This window comes from Aethalodelphis obliquidens, unplaced genomic scaffold (genome assembly GCF_003676395.1).
Source record: "Aethalodelphis obliquidens isolate GAN/ISIS:26980383/991018 unplaced genomic scaffold, ASM367639v1 scaffold3, whole genome shotgun sequence".
NCBI lineage: Eukaryota > Metazoa > Chordata > Mammalia > Artiodactyla > Delphinidae > Aethalodelphis > Aethalodelphis obliquidens.
In genome coordinates this window covers 36,458,960-36,480,476 of record NW_020837947.1, presented here as the reverse complement: position 1 = coordinate 36,480,476, position 21,517 = coordinate 36,458,960, and positions in this window count along the sequence as shown.

The window sequence follows — 21,517 nt, the reverse complement described above, 5'->3', positions numbered from 1 at the left end:
CTTTCTCCTCTTTTACTATTAATTCACTGACCATCTAAAACAGCTGAATTTACATGCTATTAAATTCATATTGCTCTTAGAACCAAAGGATTAGACTGAGAAAGTCAAAACAAGTTACAAATTATTAAAAGTGATACATACTACAAATGCCACAAGATCCAGAAAATATCATCATAATTTTACCCTAGGCTAATTTTTTTAAAAATTCAGAGTAGCAAGCTGCACTCCCTTAGGCTCATAAAGGCATTTGTAAGGAGGCAGCAATGCCACCCAGCGACAACTCTCACTGGACAGCAGTTGGTGCTTTTAAGCGGAAGTGAATACTTCCTCTTTAGTCATAGGAGACTCAGACACAGAGTCACCCACGTCTCGGTTTGCCTGTATCTGCAGAGGCAGCCACCCCCAGAATGCACAGTCTAGTCCAAGCCTGCACAGGCCAGGAACCACTATACCAGGTATTATAGGACTAAATCTTTACGGTCCCCCAGGAAGTTATGGAAATGGAGGTTATTTCAAGAAGTTATCAATCAACAGTGTGACATACTGAAGACCAGTCAATCAGAAGGGAGGAGAGAGAACAGGAGGTGAAAGGCAAGTGAGTAGTGCCTGGCTGGAAATTCCCTTGGTTAAAGTTGAATTTTGGAGAGCAGCAGTAGCAGTAGTTGCATATGGGTGTATGTGAGAATCTGTGTGTATTAAGTGACAAGCAACACAGATAAGCCGCTTTGGCTAGTAGCCCAATAGAGTACATTTTGCTGTGAATTCATCTCTGATCCAAAAGCATATATCTTTTCTCTCATGTGGGAGGCTCTCAACTAACTTGCTATACCTTCTGTGTACTCAAAAAATATAATCTGAATGATTTCTCCCTTTAAAAATTCCTAGTGCAAATGAGAACATTTTTTTGTAGGTATAGAGGAAGAAATTTTTACCTCATTAGTTTCTGCCTAATCCAGGTGCTATTAAATTCCATCTGCTGATTAGAGTTGCAATGTGAAAAGAGCTCCACCAAAATATTTCTTGAATTATTCATCCTTAACCCTAATATGTTTTCTGGTTTAAGTGAATGGTTGAATCTGTTCTGGCACGTCTAACAATCAATTAGAGCACTAGTCGTCAAACTGACTGTAGAGACAAAAACAAGAAAAAGAGATCATAAATTTGACTTGCTGTTGTGTTTTGCCCATAATTTATCATTTTTTTCCTTTAAATATCCCATTTAAAATTGCTTCAAATGAGATGCAATGCATTATATAACCAAAAGTTTTATCGTTAAAACATTTTAAAACTACACGTTATTTTTAAAATTTTTTCCAAAAATATATTTATTGGAAAGTCACATATTAAGTGTATATTTTATTTGTAAAAATTATTTTTATTTAACTCATCTATTCTATCTTCTTTTCCACGTAGAATTGCAAGTAGTCTCACGCAGAAGAAAACAAGTTATTTTAAAGAATCATCTAAGAAGTCCCAGCCATAACTACCTTCATTAATTCTTCCCAATATTTCACAATTGTCTTTGTACAGAAATTCTTCCTAATAAGTACATATTCTATTCTTGGATATATATGATATATACTCAAGGTCATACAGGTGCTAATTATCACTACTATGGCAATCACATTATAATATTTAAATGTGTCAAATTAACATGTTGTACACTTTAAATTTACACAGTGTTATATGTCAAATATATTTCAGTTTGAAAAAAATACCCAAGATCATTTTCTGAGGTCCTATATTTAAAGAAATTCAATATTTGTTCATCATTCCCTTTCATACACATGAAAATAAGCTTTAAGATGCCTCATGAAGCTTTCCTCTGTAAGGTAAATAATTGTTTCTTTTTTCTAGGTCTTCATTTTAAGCTGAGACAAAGTATTTTATTTACTTAAATATTCATTCATTTGTTCATTTAATATTGGACTCCTTTCTTGATTCCAAAAAAGCTTGAGGCATTTTACAGATTTAAAAGACAATTTTCAGGATAAAGCACAAAGGAAGGCAAAGGCAAGTAAATATTTAAGTATTAAATAAATGAGTGTCATTACAAAAGGAAGAACAAATGCCTTCGGATATAAGACAGTGAATCTTATTGTACAATTCACCATAAGCTGGTTTCACTTTTTAAAGTTCTAAGATTCCTACAATGGTGAAAATCATTAACTGATGTACCAGAGCTTAAAGATAACCGTACCACACAGATTCTCAATGTTCTGTTGCCCACACTACCTCAGGGACTCTTGGGGAATGGGCTGTCATTAGGTAGTGCCTCAACACAACATATCCAGTACTGCCTGGATAGCAGAGGGATGGGGTCAACAGCATCCTTTTGCTTAAGAGATCAAGAAGCATCATGGGGGAAAAAAAAAATCACTCGAGAAACAGAGAGACAAGGCACACATGCTGGGACCAAGCACGGTGAGTCACGTCAGAGAGGCAGGAAGCATGTTCTCTCCCCTTTGGTGAGGCAACACATGATATGATAGGAGAGGGCATTTTATGGACCAGGTGAGCTATAGGAGCACAGTAGCCTGGGAAGTGAATCAAACCAGCTCATTCCAGGTGGTGAATGTGGCAGGGTGGATGGAAACCGCAATGCTATAAGATGACCTGGAAGAGAGGAGGTTTCTTGTAGGCTTCACCTTCAATCTCTATCCCAAATCTGATTGTTCTCAGTATCTCTGCCTCCATCGGCCTGATCTAAGCACTGTTTTCTCTTTCTGGATCTCTGCAATAACCTCCTTCCTAGCTTCCTTGCTCCCACTCTTAACCCCTCCTGCTTGTTTTCACACAGCAGCCTGACAGATCCATTTAAAATATATTTAGGATCATGTCATTCTTCTACCTGAAATTGTTGATAGCTTCCTATTGTATTTAAAATAAAGTCAACCTTCCTTACCATGACTAAGTGGCCCTCCATGAGCTGCTCCCTGGATACATCAGCAACCTCATCTACCACTTTCTCTCCAGTCAAACTGGCTACCTTGTTCTTTCTCAGATATATCAGGAGCACACCTAACTTGGGCTTTTACAACTGCCTCTCCCTTTGCTTCAAACATTCTTCCCACTGGTACTTGCATGCGGGCACTCCATTTCAATCAAGTCATCAGACATTTGGAGTATGTGCTTGGCTGAGGAACCAATAGGATGAAGCTCTTGTCTATGGAGTCATGACTGAACACTTCCAAGTCAGAATCCTGCTCAGGTGGATCAATATAGCAGCTCAGTTGGTCAAAGATAGCCTTTCCCCCACCATCCCCACCAGCAGGCTGCTATTAAATATCATTTTATTAAAGGTATCTTCCCTTTAAAGTCTAAAATGACTGCCACCTGTCACTCTCTAGTACCATATATGCCTTGTCTTTTCTCCTCATAGCACTTACAGTTATTTATACAGTCAGCTTTCCTTATCTATAGGCTCTGCATCCAAGGATTCAACCAATGTGGATCAAAAATATTCCGAAAAGGGCTTCCCTGGAGGCGCAATCGTTGAGAGTCTGCCTGCTGATGCAGGGGACATGGGTTCGTGTCCCAGTCTGGGAAGATCCCACATGCCACGGAGCGGCTGGGCCCGTGAGCCATGGCAGCTGAGCCTGTGTGTCCAGAGCCTGTGCTCTGCAACGGGAGAAAAAAAAATATTCTGAAAAGATTATAGAACATTCCAAAAAGCAAAACTTGAATTTGTAGCATGGTGACAACTGTTTACATAGCATTTACATTGTATTGGGTATTATAAATAATCTAGAGATGATTTAAAGTATATGGAAGGATGTGCATAAGTTATATACAAATACTATACCATCTTATGTAAGGGACTTGAGCACCTGAGGATATTAGTATCTCAGGGGGGTCCTGGAACAAATCCCCTGCAGATACCAAGCGATGACTATAGTTATCTCTCTGTGAGTTGACCGCCTATGGGTTGAACTTATATCACTGGAATATAAATTCCATGTGGACAGGAACTCTGATTTCTTCCCAACAGTATCACTTGTACTTCGAACAGTAATTGGTACTTATGGTGCTCAATATTTACTTATTGGTTAAAGGAAGGACTAAATGAGAAACTTTTGATATGCCAGAGTAATTTAAGGAAGGTTGGAGTTTTCAGCTTATAAGTGGAGACTGAACCATGGGAAAATCTATTTGATATAGTCTGATGAATACTTTGAGTTCCTAGCCCTGTGAACTGACATTTGAATTTGAGTGTTTAAAATCATCTCAAAGCAAAACTCTACACTTGATCTTCCATCAGAACTGGTGTTTCCTGTCTCATTAAATAGTACCACTCCTCTCTCCAGGTGTGAAAGTCCTCTGTGGTCCTCTTTCCTTCTGTTAGAATGCTCTTCCTCTTCGTCCTATCTCACACCCACTCCTTAGCTCAGTTAATTTCTACTCATTCTTCAGATCTGTGATACGTTAGCCTTCACCAAAAATGGTCTTAACAATACTTCCTGTCCCCTGTGAGCTTTTCCAGAATCTTGCCTTTCTCCATAAAGAGGAAGAGTCTATTTCCCCTTCCCTTGAACCTGGGCTGGCTTTTGTGGCTGCCTTGAGAACAGAATGTAGTAGAAACAACGCCATCATATAGCTTCTGTCTAGCTCTCTCTTTCTCAGGAAGCTTGGAACTAGAACCCAGCCATTATGTGTGGGGAAGTCCAGGCTTTATGGAGAGACCACGTGTGGGTGCTCTGGTCAAAAGTCCCAAAAGAAGTCCCAAGCTACAGCCAGCTGGGTGACTGAGCACTTAGAAGGCTCTGATTCCCAGCCTTAGAATCCACCTCCCACCCTCCCCCACCCCCGACCCCCCCACTAACACACACACTGGGCCTTTGGATATTCCATTTAAGCTTCCAGACACCATGGAGCAGAAACAAAAAAATATATCTGCTATGTCCTGACCAAATTCATCATCCCCAGAACTTATGAGCAAGATAAATGGTTGTTTCACGCCACCAAATTGGGCCAATTTTTTACCTAACAGTGGATAACTGAAAGAGATCTCACTCAAAGTTCCTTCGAGCTACCTCAAAGGAAGCCTCCTCTAGCTGGGGCAGAACCTTCTTGTGAACTCTATATACCTCTCTCTCAAAGGAAAATTTTATGTTTATTTTTGTGATTATTTTAGATTCTTAAGTATGGTGAGTCTATCTTTTGCCCACTAGTTTCCATCTTTTGATTTGATTCCTTAAATCAAATATAATCACAAAGCAAGATGTTGAGTTTTTTTATTATTTAAATGTGAGTGACAATCCCAGGTGACCTATTGCCCAAGATCTATGACTTTCTTTGGGTGAAAGTCTACCAAACATTTACCATTTCTCTATCTTAGTTATCATATTTGCAATATACTTTTATCTCACTGAGTGACTCTATGTAAAATTTTAATGCTACTAAACATATTAGTATACAGTTTTATTAACTAATATCTGGTTATTAATATTTTAATACCTTCAACTACCTGATAAAGATTAAACTGTTTAATGTTCTCTTATTTCTTATGCATATCCAAAATTTTGTTTTTATAATTGCTCTGATTATGTTAGAAAATACAAGGTCTGATTATAACTGTTCCAGGCATTATGAAAATTCATTTTAGGGTTTCCTAATAACCTCTTTTAAGATATGATAGTAAGAACATGGACCTTGGAGACAGAAATTCCTAGATTTAAATCCTGTTTGAGCCATTCAACATCTGTGTGATCTTGGGAAAGAAACTTACTTTTTCTAAGGCATATTATCTTCATAAGGTATAAATCTAGAAGTTAATAATGTCCACCCAGTTCATAAGGTAGTTATGAAAAAATACCCAGTAAAAAGTAGTTGCTGAACAAGTGATAAGTAACACCTTATCTTGAGTCACATATACAGATATGCTTTTAAATTTCATTGTGTCACCAAAAAATTTATAAAAGAATTGTACAGATTTACCATCTGCAACTACAAATGATAATAATTAGTATTAAGACAACGAAAGTCAAATTGTTTTTGTGCAAAAATCCTTCCCAAAAAATAGATTATTTAGCCATACATTTTGAAAGATACATGCTTAAACTTAAATATGCTAATGGGAGCTATCCTTCAAGTTCATCTTCTGATGGATCCTAATGTTAATGTCATTTCTGCAAACACTTTTCTGCTCATTTGCTTTCTGGAAGAATTCAAGGACTTGGAAGTAGGTCATTAACTGGGGAGTTGTTCCAAGGAAGTAGGAAAAAAAAAAAAGAAAAGAAAAAAATGGCTATAGAGACTTTGTTATCACTGATACTCTGAGACGGGTAGAAAATGCCTCCCTGGAATTACTACTCAGAGAACTGGAATCTGGAGCATTCATCTACTGGTTCCCATCATCACCTTTTGGATGAGAGCTGTCCCTGGGGGCACTCTAACTCCCCCTGCACTTCTGAGCTACCCTTACCCAAGGGCCAAGTAGGATGCCATGGCATTAGAGAAGACCCTGAAAGTGCAAACGTATACAGTATACTCTTAAGATGGAACAGCTGCCAGCACAAGTTGAACATGAGCTCATACAAAACTACCCACCTGGGCAATGGCTGAGATTGGAGGTAGACCAAGGAGACAAGGCGGGGGCCAATAAAGGCGTCTGCTGTAATACTCCTTGCACCTCTCAGATCTGCTCATACCTCACACTGAGCCCCACTCTGTCACAGATTTCTTGAGAGGTAGCTGAGAAATACTAACTGGTAATCAGGCTGTAATTAGTATTCATCATCTCCTTATTCTCTAGTCTGTTCTAGATTTCCCTCACTTCTGCCTCATCTTCAGCTGGCCTAGGGTGCTTATCTGGTGGGATGACCCAGACCTTCACCACTGAGGAGTCTATGCCCTTGGTTCTTTGTTCTTTGCCAGGCATTGGTTTTTGCAATTGTCCATCAAGTTATTACCATGCCTGACAGTACCAAGAAACACTCCAGTGAATCCGAGTTCTAGACATAATTTTCCCTGTTTCCATATGTAACAACAATTCCATTGCCTCTTGAAAGAGGACAGATCAATTTTCCCTGCCAATTGTAGTACTCCTTTCTATGCCTCCTGGTCCCTTAGCATGAGAACCCCTAAGTGACCAGGCGGCAGTTTACAGTTTCAGGATCAATGGGTCATTTACTGTATCTTTTGTAGGGAACCCTCCTCACACTCCATCCCCCAGGAACCAGGATCTCCAGCCTATCAGAGCCCACAGGAATGAGAAACATGAAGTCTGCAAATGATTCACTGGAAGTGGTGGGAGAACATCACTTGGCAAGTCAAGAATCCTGAAAAACAAAAAACAAAAAACATTTCTTAGCTTATCTTGACCTGCAAGAGTCCTAGAATTCTTATTTTGAATTAAAAAGGACTGTTCAGTAACAAAAAGATAAATCATCATATAATTCCACTTATATGTGGTACCTCAAATTCTTAGAGACAAAAAGTAGAATGGTGGTTGCCAGAATGGGGGAAGGGGGACAATGGGGAGTTACTATTTAATGGGTGCAGCATTTCAGTTTTGGAAGATGAAAAGGGTTCTAGAGATGGATGATGATAATGGTTGCACAAGAATATCAATGTACTTAATACCACTGAACTGTACAATTGAAAATGGTTAAGAGGCAAATTTTATGTTATGTATATATATATATATATATATATATATATATATTTTTTTTTTTTTTTGTTTTTTTTTTTTGTGGTACGCGTGCCTCTCACTGTTGTGGCCTCTCCCATTGCGAAGCACAGGCTCCGGACGTGCAGGCTCAGCGGCCATGGCTCACGGGCCTAGCCGCTCCGCGGCATGTGGGATCTTCCAGGACCGGGGCATGAACCCGTGTCCCCTGCATTGGCAGGCGGACTCTCAACCACTGCGCCACCAGGGAAGCCCTATGTTATGTATATTTTACAACAATTTTTTTAAATGGGGGAGGAAAAAGAACTGTATACTAGTCTTCTCCAATTACCTTTGTGGAGAAGGTAGGGATTAGAAAGCATTAATGTGAATCTCATCTTCACCACTTCTTAATAAATGACCTTTGGAGTGCTGTAACTATTTGAGACTTTGCTTCTTTTAATATGTAATGTGGAAATAATAATGATATCTACCTCACAGTGCTCCTGTGAGAAGGTTTTGTAAGAGAGAATTTTTAAAATAAATTCTAAAACTCCCCACAACCACGAAGTATTTTTAATATCATAATTAATGATGATGATAAAAAGTTCAGTTCCAGGAAATTCTTGACTTTATTCTAAGCTGTACATTCTCACATTATACATTGATATCTTCTGATCACCTTCCATATGTCAAGTGTAAACTTTCATTACCCCAAAGTGATCACTTTCAGCCTGGGAGTCTACTTTCCTCTATGACCAGCTTAGACTTTATGGTGCAAAATTATGCTTGCTATTTTGCAAATATCCTCTATTCCCAAGATGTTCATCTGGAAAAAACTCTACTCATTTAAACCTGAGATGCTGAATATGCTGAAGAGAGCACCCAACCAAGACAGACTGGTTTCTAGGGAGGCCCTAACGTAGAGACCTCCACTAAGGTCGTACAGGATGTGGTTTAACTTTCCAGATCCATTTCACTTCCCACTTAAACACATCACAACCTTCTATCATCAACTGTTTTTATCTAAGGGATGCATTTGGCTTGGGAGGATGTCATCTATTATATGATGCTATAGTGGAGCTGGGCACTTCACATGTTGAATATCAACCCATTAAGAGGAGGAAATCTTGATGGTAAGACAGACATTGGGCACTAATGACTCTGACCTTGATGAGGATGTTCATAGATTTCTATCCTTCTTACAAACTCATGATTGCTACTTTCTCAATCACCTCCACTATGTTTTACAAAAATAAACAAGTACTACATTAGAAATAAGCCTATTCCTAAGACACTTTCACCTTTTTCTTTCTTTGTTTTAATTCATGAAATTTGCTTTAACCTAAGAACAGGGTACGGGGGTGGGGAGGGTTATGTAAAGAAACAGTGAAATGTTTCTTCCCCCATGCCCTAAATAATCTTGGTCATACTTCCGGCCACTACAGCATATCTATCACTTTGAACCTGCTGGGGGAAGAGGAGATGAGGATGAACAAGACAAGGGGAGAGAGAGAGCAGCATTCTTTTTCTCTTACTCCTTCTGATTGCAAGTACAGTATGTAATAACAACAAATTGCCAATAATGGAGGAAGAGAGCAATGTTAATTGGAAGATGGGGGCAGTGCGGAAAGAGGAAGAAAAGGAAAGACATGCATTGCTCATTCCTTAGTGCCTGTATTAGTTTTCTATTGATGCCATAACAAATTACCATAAATCTAGCTGCTTAAAACAACACAGATTGATTATCTTAGAGTTCTGGGAGTCAGATAGCTTCTCTGGGTCCCACAGTGCTGAAATCAAAGCATTAGCAGGGCTGTATTCCTTTCTGGAAGCTCTGGAAAGAAGTCTGTTTCCAAGCTCACTTGGTTGTTATTGGAATTCAGCTCCACACAGTTGTAGGACTGGAGTAACTGTCTCCATGGTAGCTGTTGTCCAGGGGCAGCTTCTGGAGGCTGCCACATTCCTTGGCTCATAAATGTTGGACTGAATTTTTCTTACATTTCAGGTATCTCTGACTTCTTCTGTCACAGCCCTCTAACTGATGTAACTGATATTTCTACCTTTCTCTTCTGCTTCTCAGGGTCCATCCAGGTAACCCAAGACAATTTATTTTAGGGTCAGCTGATTAGTAACCTTAATTACATTTGTAGAGTCTCTCCTAGATTGCTCTATAGAGCAATGTCTAGTTTAGTCTTTGGTTGAATAACCAGGGAATGGGAGTCTTAAGGGGCAGCTTCAGGAATCTGCCTGCTTGTTAAAAGCCGTGCTGAATGCTTGACATATATTATAGTATTTAATTATACTAAAATAATATAACCAGGGAGTAGGTATTGTTATCACTAACAACAACTGCAACAACAAAAATCCTCATTTTCTTTGTTTCCAGATTAGCCAACAATAACTATCAGGCTTCTTTAATGTATCTATAACAGGATTTTTTTTTTTATGAAAAATAAACTCTTTAAAGGAAGTATCTGTTGCATAAGAAAGGTATGAGTATAACTGATGTTATTTTGGATCCTTTTAAAGAAAATCTCAACTTGTCTTCTCTCTATGCTTATTTCCACAGTGTGGCCCAAAATCCTCATGCTCAATCAGTGCTCATGGCATCTCCATGGCAACACACCAGGGTACCTCCAGTATAAGGCCGTCTTCACTTAACAGCAGCATAAACAACTCACCTGATTATGGGCTATTAAGAGGCTAGACACAAGGATATGTGAGTAGAAAAAGAAAGGGAGGCTTCTTTTAACGTACTTTGTAATACATTTTGGCAATCCCTAATAAGCCAAGATGAGAAAGAAGATGCTGATAAAATGGTAAATAATTCTTCCAGGTGGACTTTGCAAAAATTCGAGAGCTTCTCAGCTTGCTGACTTTGTAGAAGTGCTTTTGCAAAATCCAGGATGGTTTTTCTCGGTACAAAGTGTAGATTTTGAAACATTTCTCTCTCCTTCTCCCTCATTATGCACCAAATATTCCTTTTCTCCCCACATAAAACACAAAAGTGTTTCTCACACAAATGTGAGAACGTTTATGATAACACTTGTATTATGTATATGTTATTTTAAGCAGAGAGAGAGAGAGAGAAAAAAATATAGTATATAATTGGGAATTTTATGTCAAGAACAGAGCCCAGAAAGGGAGCAGCTTTTTAAAATCGTCATTCATAATATTTCTTTAAGTCCTGAGAGACACCCCACCAACTGCCAGGTAAAATAGCATTCACCTCTGCATTGAGACTTTGCAGGCAGACCCCTCATGGAAGGGTGTCTAGGCTGTCAACCTATGTTGAAATTTCTGTCTATATTCTCATTTTTTAAATATCTGGGAGAAAGAAAAGAAAACAAAATACTCCTGGGAGAAGAAATGTGTTAAGTCACATTAAAGTTAATGAGTTGTATCAAGCATAATATTTTACTATCTGGCTGTTCAGTTCCCCCACCCTCAACTACCTTTAAGCAAAAGGGGGTAAAACCACTTCCCTTTAGGTACACACCTCCGATACAGCCCCGAAGCTGACTTTTTGTACGTTTTTCCCCCAAGGGCGTTCTTGCTGTGCTTCACATTTTGGCTTCAACTTACTCCCTACCCTCCACCCCTCACCCTATATTCATACAGCATGTTTCACCCGTGGACAGCTTTCCTGAGGATAAATTTCAAGGATCTGGTTTACTTGACATTTGACCCCAGCATTGATAGTTTTAATTCAAATGATCCTCTCTTCTCTAATAATGACACAATTTTACCAGGAACTCATTAGCAAAATTATTACTCAACAAGGTTAACACTTTGATCTGATAGAGCACTAGAGAAAGGGCAGAATATTAAATAAAGATAATACAGTCTTTCAATACCACAAGAAGCTTCTGATATGACCTAGTTAAGCACTGTATGGGGATGGCTTTACAAAGCAACTGGAGGAAGCAGTTTAAAAAGGCTGTTAGCATCCATGAGTGGTCCTATCAGCAAGATCTGTTTTTCCTTTTGAAGATGAAATTATATTTTATGTGGAAAGTTTAATGGCAGTTAGGACTTATCCTATAAAGCCTACAAGATAAGCAGTAAATCATATGCCTCAATAGGCAAGAGAGAGTCAAAAAGGCTATGAAGAAATTCGGAAGATGTTGTGACAGACACAACCTTGGCACAGTAAGAAGAGTATGGGTTTTAGGGTCAGGCAGAGTTTTCTCCCAGTCCTTACGTGGCAACTTACAAACTGACCACCTTGGCCAAGTTGCTTAACTTCTCTGGGTCTTGGTTTCTACAAGTACAGAACAGAGATAATTAGAAGGACATATAGTACGTTGTCCAAATTGGGATATTTTTAAGAGTGAAAGGAGGCGCTAGTAATAGTTATCTCAGGACAACAAGAGTAAACCAGGACTATCTAGCAAGCCAGGATATGTGGTTATCTTATCAGGATAATTAAAAATCAATGCCTCACACCACGGGGTTGTTGAGACAATTAATAAAAACAAAATACATAAAACACTTACAGGTAGTCAGCACTAGGTAAAAATTAGCCTCTTTCTATCCTGTCTCTTTCCTTCCCTTTCCTCTGGGGGATAAGAAAAACACAATTTGTGTGTGTGTGTTAAAATGAAGAATTAGAAGAATGCAATTTGTTCTTACTTGCTCTTACTTGTTAGTTTGTGTTATTACTATGTAATGAAGAGATTATCTGACATCTGACACTATTTATAGCTCAATCTAACTGCCCACTAAAATATTGTAAATTAGAGTATGTTTAAATTATTTTAACAATATATACACCACAATCCACAAATTGAATCGTGCTCATTAAATGCGTAATTGAATAAATAAATCACTAACTCTTCTCTGCCATAGGTCACTCTTTTTCTGCTTCTCTACCTTTTATTATGTATTAGTGAAGAGAGGACAGGATTTGGAGTCAACAAAGCATCATATGCCTGGCTCTACCAGTTATGTGATACTGAGAAAGTCACTTAAGCTCTTTGAACCTCAATTTCCTTTTTTGTCAAATCAGCAACCACTGATCTCCCAGATTTCCCAGATGGCTGGGAAATACCTAGTACTTCATTTGACATATAGCAACTACTGAATTACCTCCATTTTCTTCCTTCTTTCTTCTTCCCTTATGGTGTTCCCATTTGACCCCTGAGATTCAAAGCATCTTGACTCCCAAAAGGAAGCTTCTTAGAAGTTCCTGGTGCATACAGATGGGTTCCTGATCATCACACACTGTACTTCAGGTAAACTGGTCAGTCGTCAACTATCAAATGTGGTGATTTACAGTCACGTTTCAGAAATTTAATTATAAAAATACAGAAATAGAAATGTTGACACAAATCTTGGAATCCATTGAGAAAATTCAGAATCTTTTATACTTATCAGTAACCAGGAGAGGGCGGACTAAGATTGGAATATAAACTCCGGCCTTCACAAAGCTAAAACTATCAAATTTTCAATATAAGCAAACGCTAAACCCAAAATACCTAAATTATATAATAAATCCAGAAAAAGTTAAAAAAAAATCTGGATCTCAATCCAAATATTTAAATATGGAATAATTTATGTTTTTCAAATGCAATGCAAACTCTAATTTTATTAACATGAAATTCTTTCTTTCTATGCATGTTTATAAAACAGCATGTCCACTCATATACTTGAATATACAAGTATTTAAAAGGTTTACCAATGTATTATTATATGTCATTTTTTGATGTTAAACTATGTTTGAGAATTGTGGAGGGTGGAGTCATTTTCCCCTCTGTTACATCCTCCTGCTGGTTTAACTTCTCCTAGCTGCTAAGGTTTAAGGGCACATTCCTAAGACTTTACAAATGCCCAAGTTTCTAGATTCTCATCAGAATTAGTCTTTTACCCATTTGTGGTCAAGCCAGACTGGCCCTTGTTTTTCCTAGTAGCTATATCTGTCTATCTATCTATCATCTACCTATCTATCCATCTATCTATCTATCCATCTAACTATGCTCTTATCAGTCAGACCTTGTAACCTATATATTGGTAGTTTATCAGAGATCAACCAGAAACTACGAAAACAATCATTGTTTCATGACTTATTTCCAGCATAGTTACATACACAACAGCAGGAATAAAAGATTACATCATGACCGGCTTCAAGCAGTTAACTTAGTGGAAGCAACAAAATGAGGAAAAGTTAATCTCCATTCAATCAATATTATAGCTTAATCATATTTCCTACAAGAAAGTAAAAATAGGGACTTGAGGGGATTTGAATGTGATTCTGCCACTAAGTATCTGTGTGGCTCTTGAAACAGGATTTCTCTTATCTCAATTCTGAAATGAAAAGAATATTACTGTCCTATGGGACTCTTGTGCACATAAAGTGAAATAATATATGTGAAATATGAAATAATATATGAGACAAAATACGTGAAATTTCTTTACACAGTCCTGTAACACAGCAGCTCAATATAAATGGCTTTCTTATTTTCTAATTTTATAAGAACCTCATCATTAAAGTTTGCATTTTCGTAACAACCACATACAGAAAACTCTATTAATCAGATTTCCATATCAAAGCTGTCTCGTAAGTAGAATTGATAGTTGCCTATATCATGACAGCACTGAGGCAATGACAAATTCTATTAAAACCTAACACTATTTTGAGCAGTTTATCAGGAATTGTGCATCTCAAGCTGGAGTTAATTCAATCAGCAGAATTTTTTGAGATAAAGTCCTCCTACTGCCACCCATGAAGGCATGAAAAGGCTACTTTAATTGACTCAAAACCGCACAACTAGTGATCAACAGAGCAGATGTGTTTGACCACAAAAGCCGGAATTCTTTAACCATTGCCCTTTACTGCTCAAGTATATTATGAAACAGAAAGTTTGCTTAAACATTATTGGCAGTAGAGTTCCAGCTCTCAGTACATTTTAACAAATTGGTAAACAAATTGATTTTATATACATGCCACCTCTGTTAATTTCACTATGGTAAGCATCACGATTTCCAACTCTATTATTTCAGACAGAGGTTTCTATATTATCATTACAATGTCCTAGAAAATAGAAGATCTAGTAAATAAGTAAACTAATAGTAAATTTGTAAACTTATTGACACTGACACAATATATTCATGTATAAATAAGTGAGGGCATCCCCTTCATTCATTACTGGTTAAAATTCAGTAGAATTATTTGCAAAAATAGCCCATTTTGTTTGAATAATACTGAAAAGGAAAATATGTTGAGCAGTGAATGCTTCCCTGCCATCAACCATTATTAACTCTAGTAATGTGCTCTGCTCTATCAAGAATAAGTTAGTAGCTACCCAAAAGCAACTAACTTATTTCACTTATTCTCTAAAAATAATTTCTCTTTAATGAGCTACTTGTCAGGATAAAATACTCACTTGTTGCAGTGTGATCAAGAGCTTTTACGTGACCGAACCATCATGCCACACCTTATCATATGATCCTGTAGGAGTTTGGGCAAAAACAAATGCTTTGAATTCTTAATATTGGTCTTCATCTATTCCACACTAAGCTCAAATTAGCTGGCAATCAATCCTTCTGACATGTAGATCAAAATTTCTGCTTTTCCACTTTTGGAAAATTTCTACCACATTTATGGGCTTTAGTGTCTTCCTCTGTAAAACAAGGTCCTTCCAGCATGTTGCTTGCTCCTGAGGCCCTGGCTCTTACCCATAACTGAAAGCTGGGCATCCGACTTAAATATTCTGCAGGTAGTTCCAATTTCCACTGTCTTCCAAGATAGAGATCTCAGACGCGTCTTCAATACTAACCCCCTCTCTCACTTCCCACGTACCTTTTATAATCGAATCCTGCAGAGTCTGTTTTTTGAGCCTACTTTCTTTATGTTCCTTAATTTCAGCCTTCATCATCTCAGAACTGTTCTTTTCTATTTTCCTCAGATCTCTCTTCTGGTTCATTAAATTCCTCTTCAGTTATGTCTAACCTTCTATTTAGCTTATTCACAGAGTTATTTTACTAAATATACTTTTATGTCTGTACTGGCCATTTGGTTTTATTTTTCAATCCTCCTGAATTTTTTCCAGAATATCATTCGGTCTGTTTTCTTTTTAAGTCTTTATTGAATTTGTTACAATATTGCTTCTGTTTTTTTATGTTTTGGTTTTTTGGCCGCGAGGTGTGTGGGATCTTAACTCCCCAACCAGGGATCAAACCTGCACCCCCTACATTGGAAGGTGAAGTCTTAACCACTGGACCACCAGGGAAGCCCCCTTGTCATTCTGTTCTTTTCTTTTTTCTTATATATTTATTTATTTTGTTTATTTATTTTTGGTGCTTTGGGTCTTCATTGCTGCACACCGGCTTTTCTCTAGTTGCAGCGAGCAGGGGCTACTCTTCGTAGCAGTGCATGGGCTTCTCATTGCAGTGGCTCCTCTTGTTGCAGAGCACGGGCTCTAGGTGCACGGGCTTTAGTAGTTGCAGCACACGGGCTCAGTAGTTGTGGCTCACAGGCCCTAGAGTGCAGGCTTAGTAGTTGTGGCACAAGGGCTTAGTTGCTCTGTGGCATGCGGAATCTTCCCTGACCAGGGCTCGAACCCGTGTCCCCTGCATTGGCAGGCGGATTCTTAACCACTGCACCACCAGGGAAGCCCTATCATTCTGTTCTTGATTCATAGTTTTTTCTTCCCTTCCAAGATTTCCTAGAAAATTTTGAACAAGCTAATTTTAAACTTTTTTTAAACTTTTTTTAAACTTTTTTTTCCAGGTTGTTCTGTCTCAAATTGTTAGATGTGAATCTTACATTTATTACATCTGCTGACCTTTTCATTTTCTCATGTGATTGGAATTTTCTGACTGTAAGCTTCTCTTCAACAGTGCTGTTTTCATGAACCAAGAGTCTCAACGGGCCTACTTTGTGGAAACATTTCTATGGAATCACAACTCTCTTTTCTCTGCCAAGGCCCTTGTGGCTTCACCATTTCAGGACTGGTTTTTGGAGATCGTTATACATATACATTCACATGCAGTTGTAAGAAATAATACTGAGAGATCTCATGCACCGTTTACTCAGTTTCTCTTAAAGGTAACAACTTGCAGAATGATAATAGAGTATCACAACCAAAATATTGACATTGATACAATTCACCAAGTTTATTGAGATTTCCCCTAGTTGCTGTACTCAGCTATGTGCTTGGTATATTATTTACATATACATGCATATATAAAATATGTACTTAGTTTTACGGTTTCATCATTTATATTTATATTGGTTTTGAGTTACATTTTATATGTTTGAGGTGTAGGTAGAGGTTCATTTCTGTGCTTATTGATGTTCAAATGCTCCAGCACCATTTTTTGAAAAGGCTATCCTTTCTCCCGTGAATTGTTTTTCACCTTTGTCAAAAATCAGTTGAGCATATTTGAGTGAGTCGGTTTCTGGTTTCTCTATTTTGTCATATAGATCTGTGTCTGTCCCTCTGCCAACCATACTGTCTTGATTACTATGGTGAGCCTTATCATTAGGTTGAGTCATTCCTCTCATGTCATTCTTCTTTGTAATCACTGCTTTAGCTATTCTAAGTCCTATATCTTCCCACATAATTTTAAACATAAACTGGTCTATGTCTAATGAATAATACTATTAGGATTTTGATTGAAATTCTATTGAATCAATACATCAATCTGAGGAGAATTTATATCTTTACCATGTTGAGCTTTTCAATCCAACTAGGATATGTCCACTTATTTAGGTCTTCTTTGATTTCTTTCATCAGCATTTAAAGATTTTCAACATACAGAGACTGTACCTGTTTTAAGTATATATCTAAGTATTTAATTTTCTTTTGAATGTTTATAAATGTTATTATGTCTTTAATTTATGCTTCTACATCTTCATTGTTAGGATATAGAAATACCATTAATTTTTCTGTGTTATTCCTATATTGTACAACCTTACTGAACTTGCTTATTAGTTACAGGAGGGGTTTTGGTGTGTGGGGTTTCCTTGGCATTTTCTACATAGACAATAATTTTATCTTCAAATAGGGACAGTTTTATTTCTTCATTTCTAACCCGTATGTATTTTATTTCTTTTTCTTGCATTATTGCTCTCAGTACTATATTGTACTTTCAGTACTATCTTGAATTCAGAGTGGTGAGAGCAGACATCCCTGCCTTATTTCCTATCTTGCTCAGTTTTTCAAACCACGTATAAAATTAGGTGTGGATTGTTTTTTTATTTGTTCTTTAACAAGTTAGGTAATTTCCATCTATTCCTAATGAGTTAAGTTTTTGTTTGTTTGTTTGCTTTTACTTATCATGAATGGGTGTTAGACTTTGTCAAATGCTTTTTCTGTGTCAAGTGATGTGATCATATGAGTTTTCTTCTCTAACATGTTAATATGGTAGGTTACATGGATTGATTTTCAAATGTTAAACTAGCCTTGCACACCTGGAACAAATCCCACTCGGTCACAGTTTATTATTTTTTAATACATTGTTAGATTTCATTTGCTAATATTTTACTGAAGTTTTTGCATCTAGGTTCAAAAGAGAAATTGTAGCTTTTTTTTTTGTACTATATTTGACTGGTTTTGGTATCAGAGTAATATTAGCCTCATAAAATGAATTATAAAGTTTTCCCCTCTTCTACTTTCTGAGAGAGATTATGTAAAATTGGCGTTAATTCTTCTTTAGACATTTGGTAGAATTCACCAGTGAAACCATCTGGGCCTAGAGATCTTTTTTAAAGAGCTTTTTAATTATGAATTTCACTTCTTTACTGGTTATATGACTGTTCAGATTAACTATCTCTTTATGGCTGAGTTGTACTACTTTGAGTTTTTCAAAGAATGAGTCAGTTTCTTCCAAACTGTCAAATTTATGAGCATAATATTGTCTGTATTATTCTCTTATTATCCTTTTAAAGGGCTGCTGCATAAGGAGTGATGTCATCTAACTCATTCTTGATATTGTTGATCACTATTTTTCACTTTCTATTTTTATCAGTCTTACTAGAGTTTTATCAGTTTTATTGGTTTTTTTTTGAACAACAAGCTTTTTGGTTCATTAATTTTCTCTATTGTTTTCCTGTTTTCAATTTTATTGATTTCTGATCCGTATTATTTCTTATGCTGCTTTGGATTTATTTTGCTCTTTTTCTAGTTTCTTGATGTAGAAACTTAAATTACTAATTTTAAAACTCTCTTCATTTCTCACATAAGCATTTAATGCTATAAATTTCTTTTCGGAACAGCTTTAACAACATCTCATATAGCATTTTGATATGCTGCATTTTCATTTTCATTCTGTTCTTTTTTGTTTTTGTTTCTGTCTAAACTTGCTCTTTGGCCCATGAATTTTTAGAAGTGTGTTCTTTAATTCACATGTGTTTGAAGATATTCCTATTGTCTTTCTATTGTTGTTCTCTAGTTTGATTTTATTATGATCAGAAAATATACTCTATATGATTTCAATTTGTCGTCTTATATGGTCTATCTTGGCTACTCTTCCATGGAAGCTTTCAAAATCTAAATATTCTGCAACATCCCTGGTCAGGCAGTGGTTAAGAATCCACCTGCCAATGCAGGGGACATGGGTTTTGAGCCCTGGTCCAGGAAGATCCCACATGCCATGGAGTAACTAAGCCCATGCGCTGCAACTACTGAGCCCACATGCCACAACTACTGAAGCCCACGCACCTAGAGCCCGTGCTCCGCAACAAGAGAAGCCACTGCAATGAGAAGCCTGCACACCACAACAAAGAATAGCCCCTGCTCACCACAACTAGAGAAAGCCCATGAACAGCAACAAAGGCCCAACACAGCCAAAAATAAATAAATAAATAAATATTTTAAAAATAATAAATAAATATATATTCTGCTGTTGTTGAGTTAAATGCTCTATATATGTCATTTAGAGCTTCTGGTTGATTGTATTGTTCAGATCATCTATATCCTAGATAACTATAATTTTGGATTCGTCTACTTTCCTTTTCAGCTCTATTTATTTTTGCTTCATGATTTTTTTCTTCATGTATGTTGTTTGGTATGTATACAGTTAGGTTTGTTATGTCTTCCTGGTGAATTAGTCCTTTTATCATTATGTAATGTCACTCCTATTCTCTAGCAATTTTTATTGTTCTGAAGTCTACTTTATCAGATATGAAAAGAGCCACTCCTTTTTAAACAATGAATATTGGCATGGTATATCTTTTTCTATCTTTTTATTTTCAGCCTACCCGTGGAGTTGAATTTGAAGTGTGTTTCCTATATAGCACATAGTTGGGTTGTTCATGAACACTTTTTATGTTCATTTCATCAGTGTAAAATCTCCATAACTTGTAGGCAATATTCATTAGGACCCCACATTGCTTTGCATACCTATTTGTTTTGCACATGACACTTTTTCCATCTATGGAACTGAATACGTAGAATAAAAATGTCCTTCTCACATCTCCCAGGCCAAGAGATAGATTTTCTGGCCCCATTTTCATAGCTTGATCGGCTCTTCAATGTTTCTAGCTTTACACCGATAGCTTAATTTCAGCTCTCTGTGTGCTTATGCCCAGAAACTTGCCCTTTCCGCCTCTTGCTGGTCCCAGTCCCCAGCAATAGGACTAGATCTGGTTTACATACTACTATGTGTTTTTGTGCATTTGCCCCCAATCACTGATAGTTCAAGCTCACCTATGTTTCAAGAAATATTGTCATTTTATTCAGATTTCTCTGTGTTTTGAACCAGACAAATTTCTTTCTGCATTATGCAGTCCACTAAAATGATTGTCTAAGTCTGAGACCTGATCCTCACTTGTCTCCCATCTGCGTTTTGCCTCCATGCTATCCACTTTCTATTTTATATGGTTATTTAACCAACACTTATTTATAACACTTATTATGTGCCAGGCACTATTCTAATCAGAGGTTAACTCACTTAAACTTCACAATAACTTTGTGAAGTATGTATTTTTAGTATCCCCATTTTACAGCTGGGAAAACTGAGGCACAGAGTTGAATTACTTGCCCTAAAGTCATAGGGCAAGCTCTAGGCTCCATCCTTTTAACCACTATTCTCTCATACACATTACCTCTTGAGTTAATTTTCCAAAACATAGATCTAATTACAGAAAATTAAATTTAATTCCTTGGCTTACCATACAAATTCCTTCACATTTGTCTTCAATAAACTTTACCCGCTTCTTCATCCACCTCTCTCCCACCTCCACTTTGGCTGAACCGTCACTGAAGGTTCTGGTCACTATGAACTTCTATTTCATGAATAACCACTGCCTAAAATGACCCTCTTAATTTTCTTTGACTGGTACATTTATACCCATTCTTCAAGTCTGAAATCAAAATTCCATTCTCTAGGAAGTCTTCATGGAGTATCCTTGGATGAAGTTAATCACCATGTTCTTAAGCACTTCATTCATTTATTGTTATCACCCAGTTGCATTATGATCTGTTTATTTACGTGCTGGGACTGTTGCTACTTGAGAGTAAAGTCAATGTATTATTCCTTTATAGTGTCTCTGTCATAATCCCATACAATACTAATAATCGGCAACTTTGAGCAGAGTACTTACAACGTGAAGAAATTTTCAGGGTTTTTATATGGGCTCTTTTGAATATTACTAACTCTTCAGAAGGTAAATATTATCCCTATTTTCTACATGAGAAAGCTGAGGGTCAGAAAAAGACACACAACAATTAAGCTGGAGAGACAAAATAAATATACAGATGGGGAAAAAGTTATTAATGTCCATGCAAAAGAGTTCAGTGATAAGGAACTTCTGGGAATTCTCTAAGCATCCGTACTTAGCAAAAAGTAATGAAAAATCTATTTATAATCTGGAAATATTATTGAAACTGTCTTTTACAATATGCTTTTGAAATTTAATAATTCAGTTCAACAATAATACTAATAGAACACCAAGTAGGT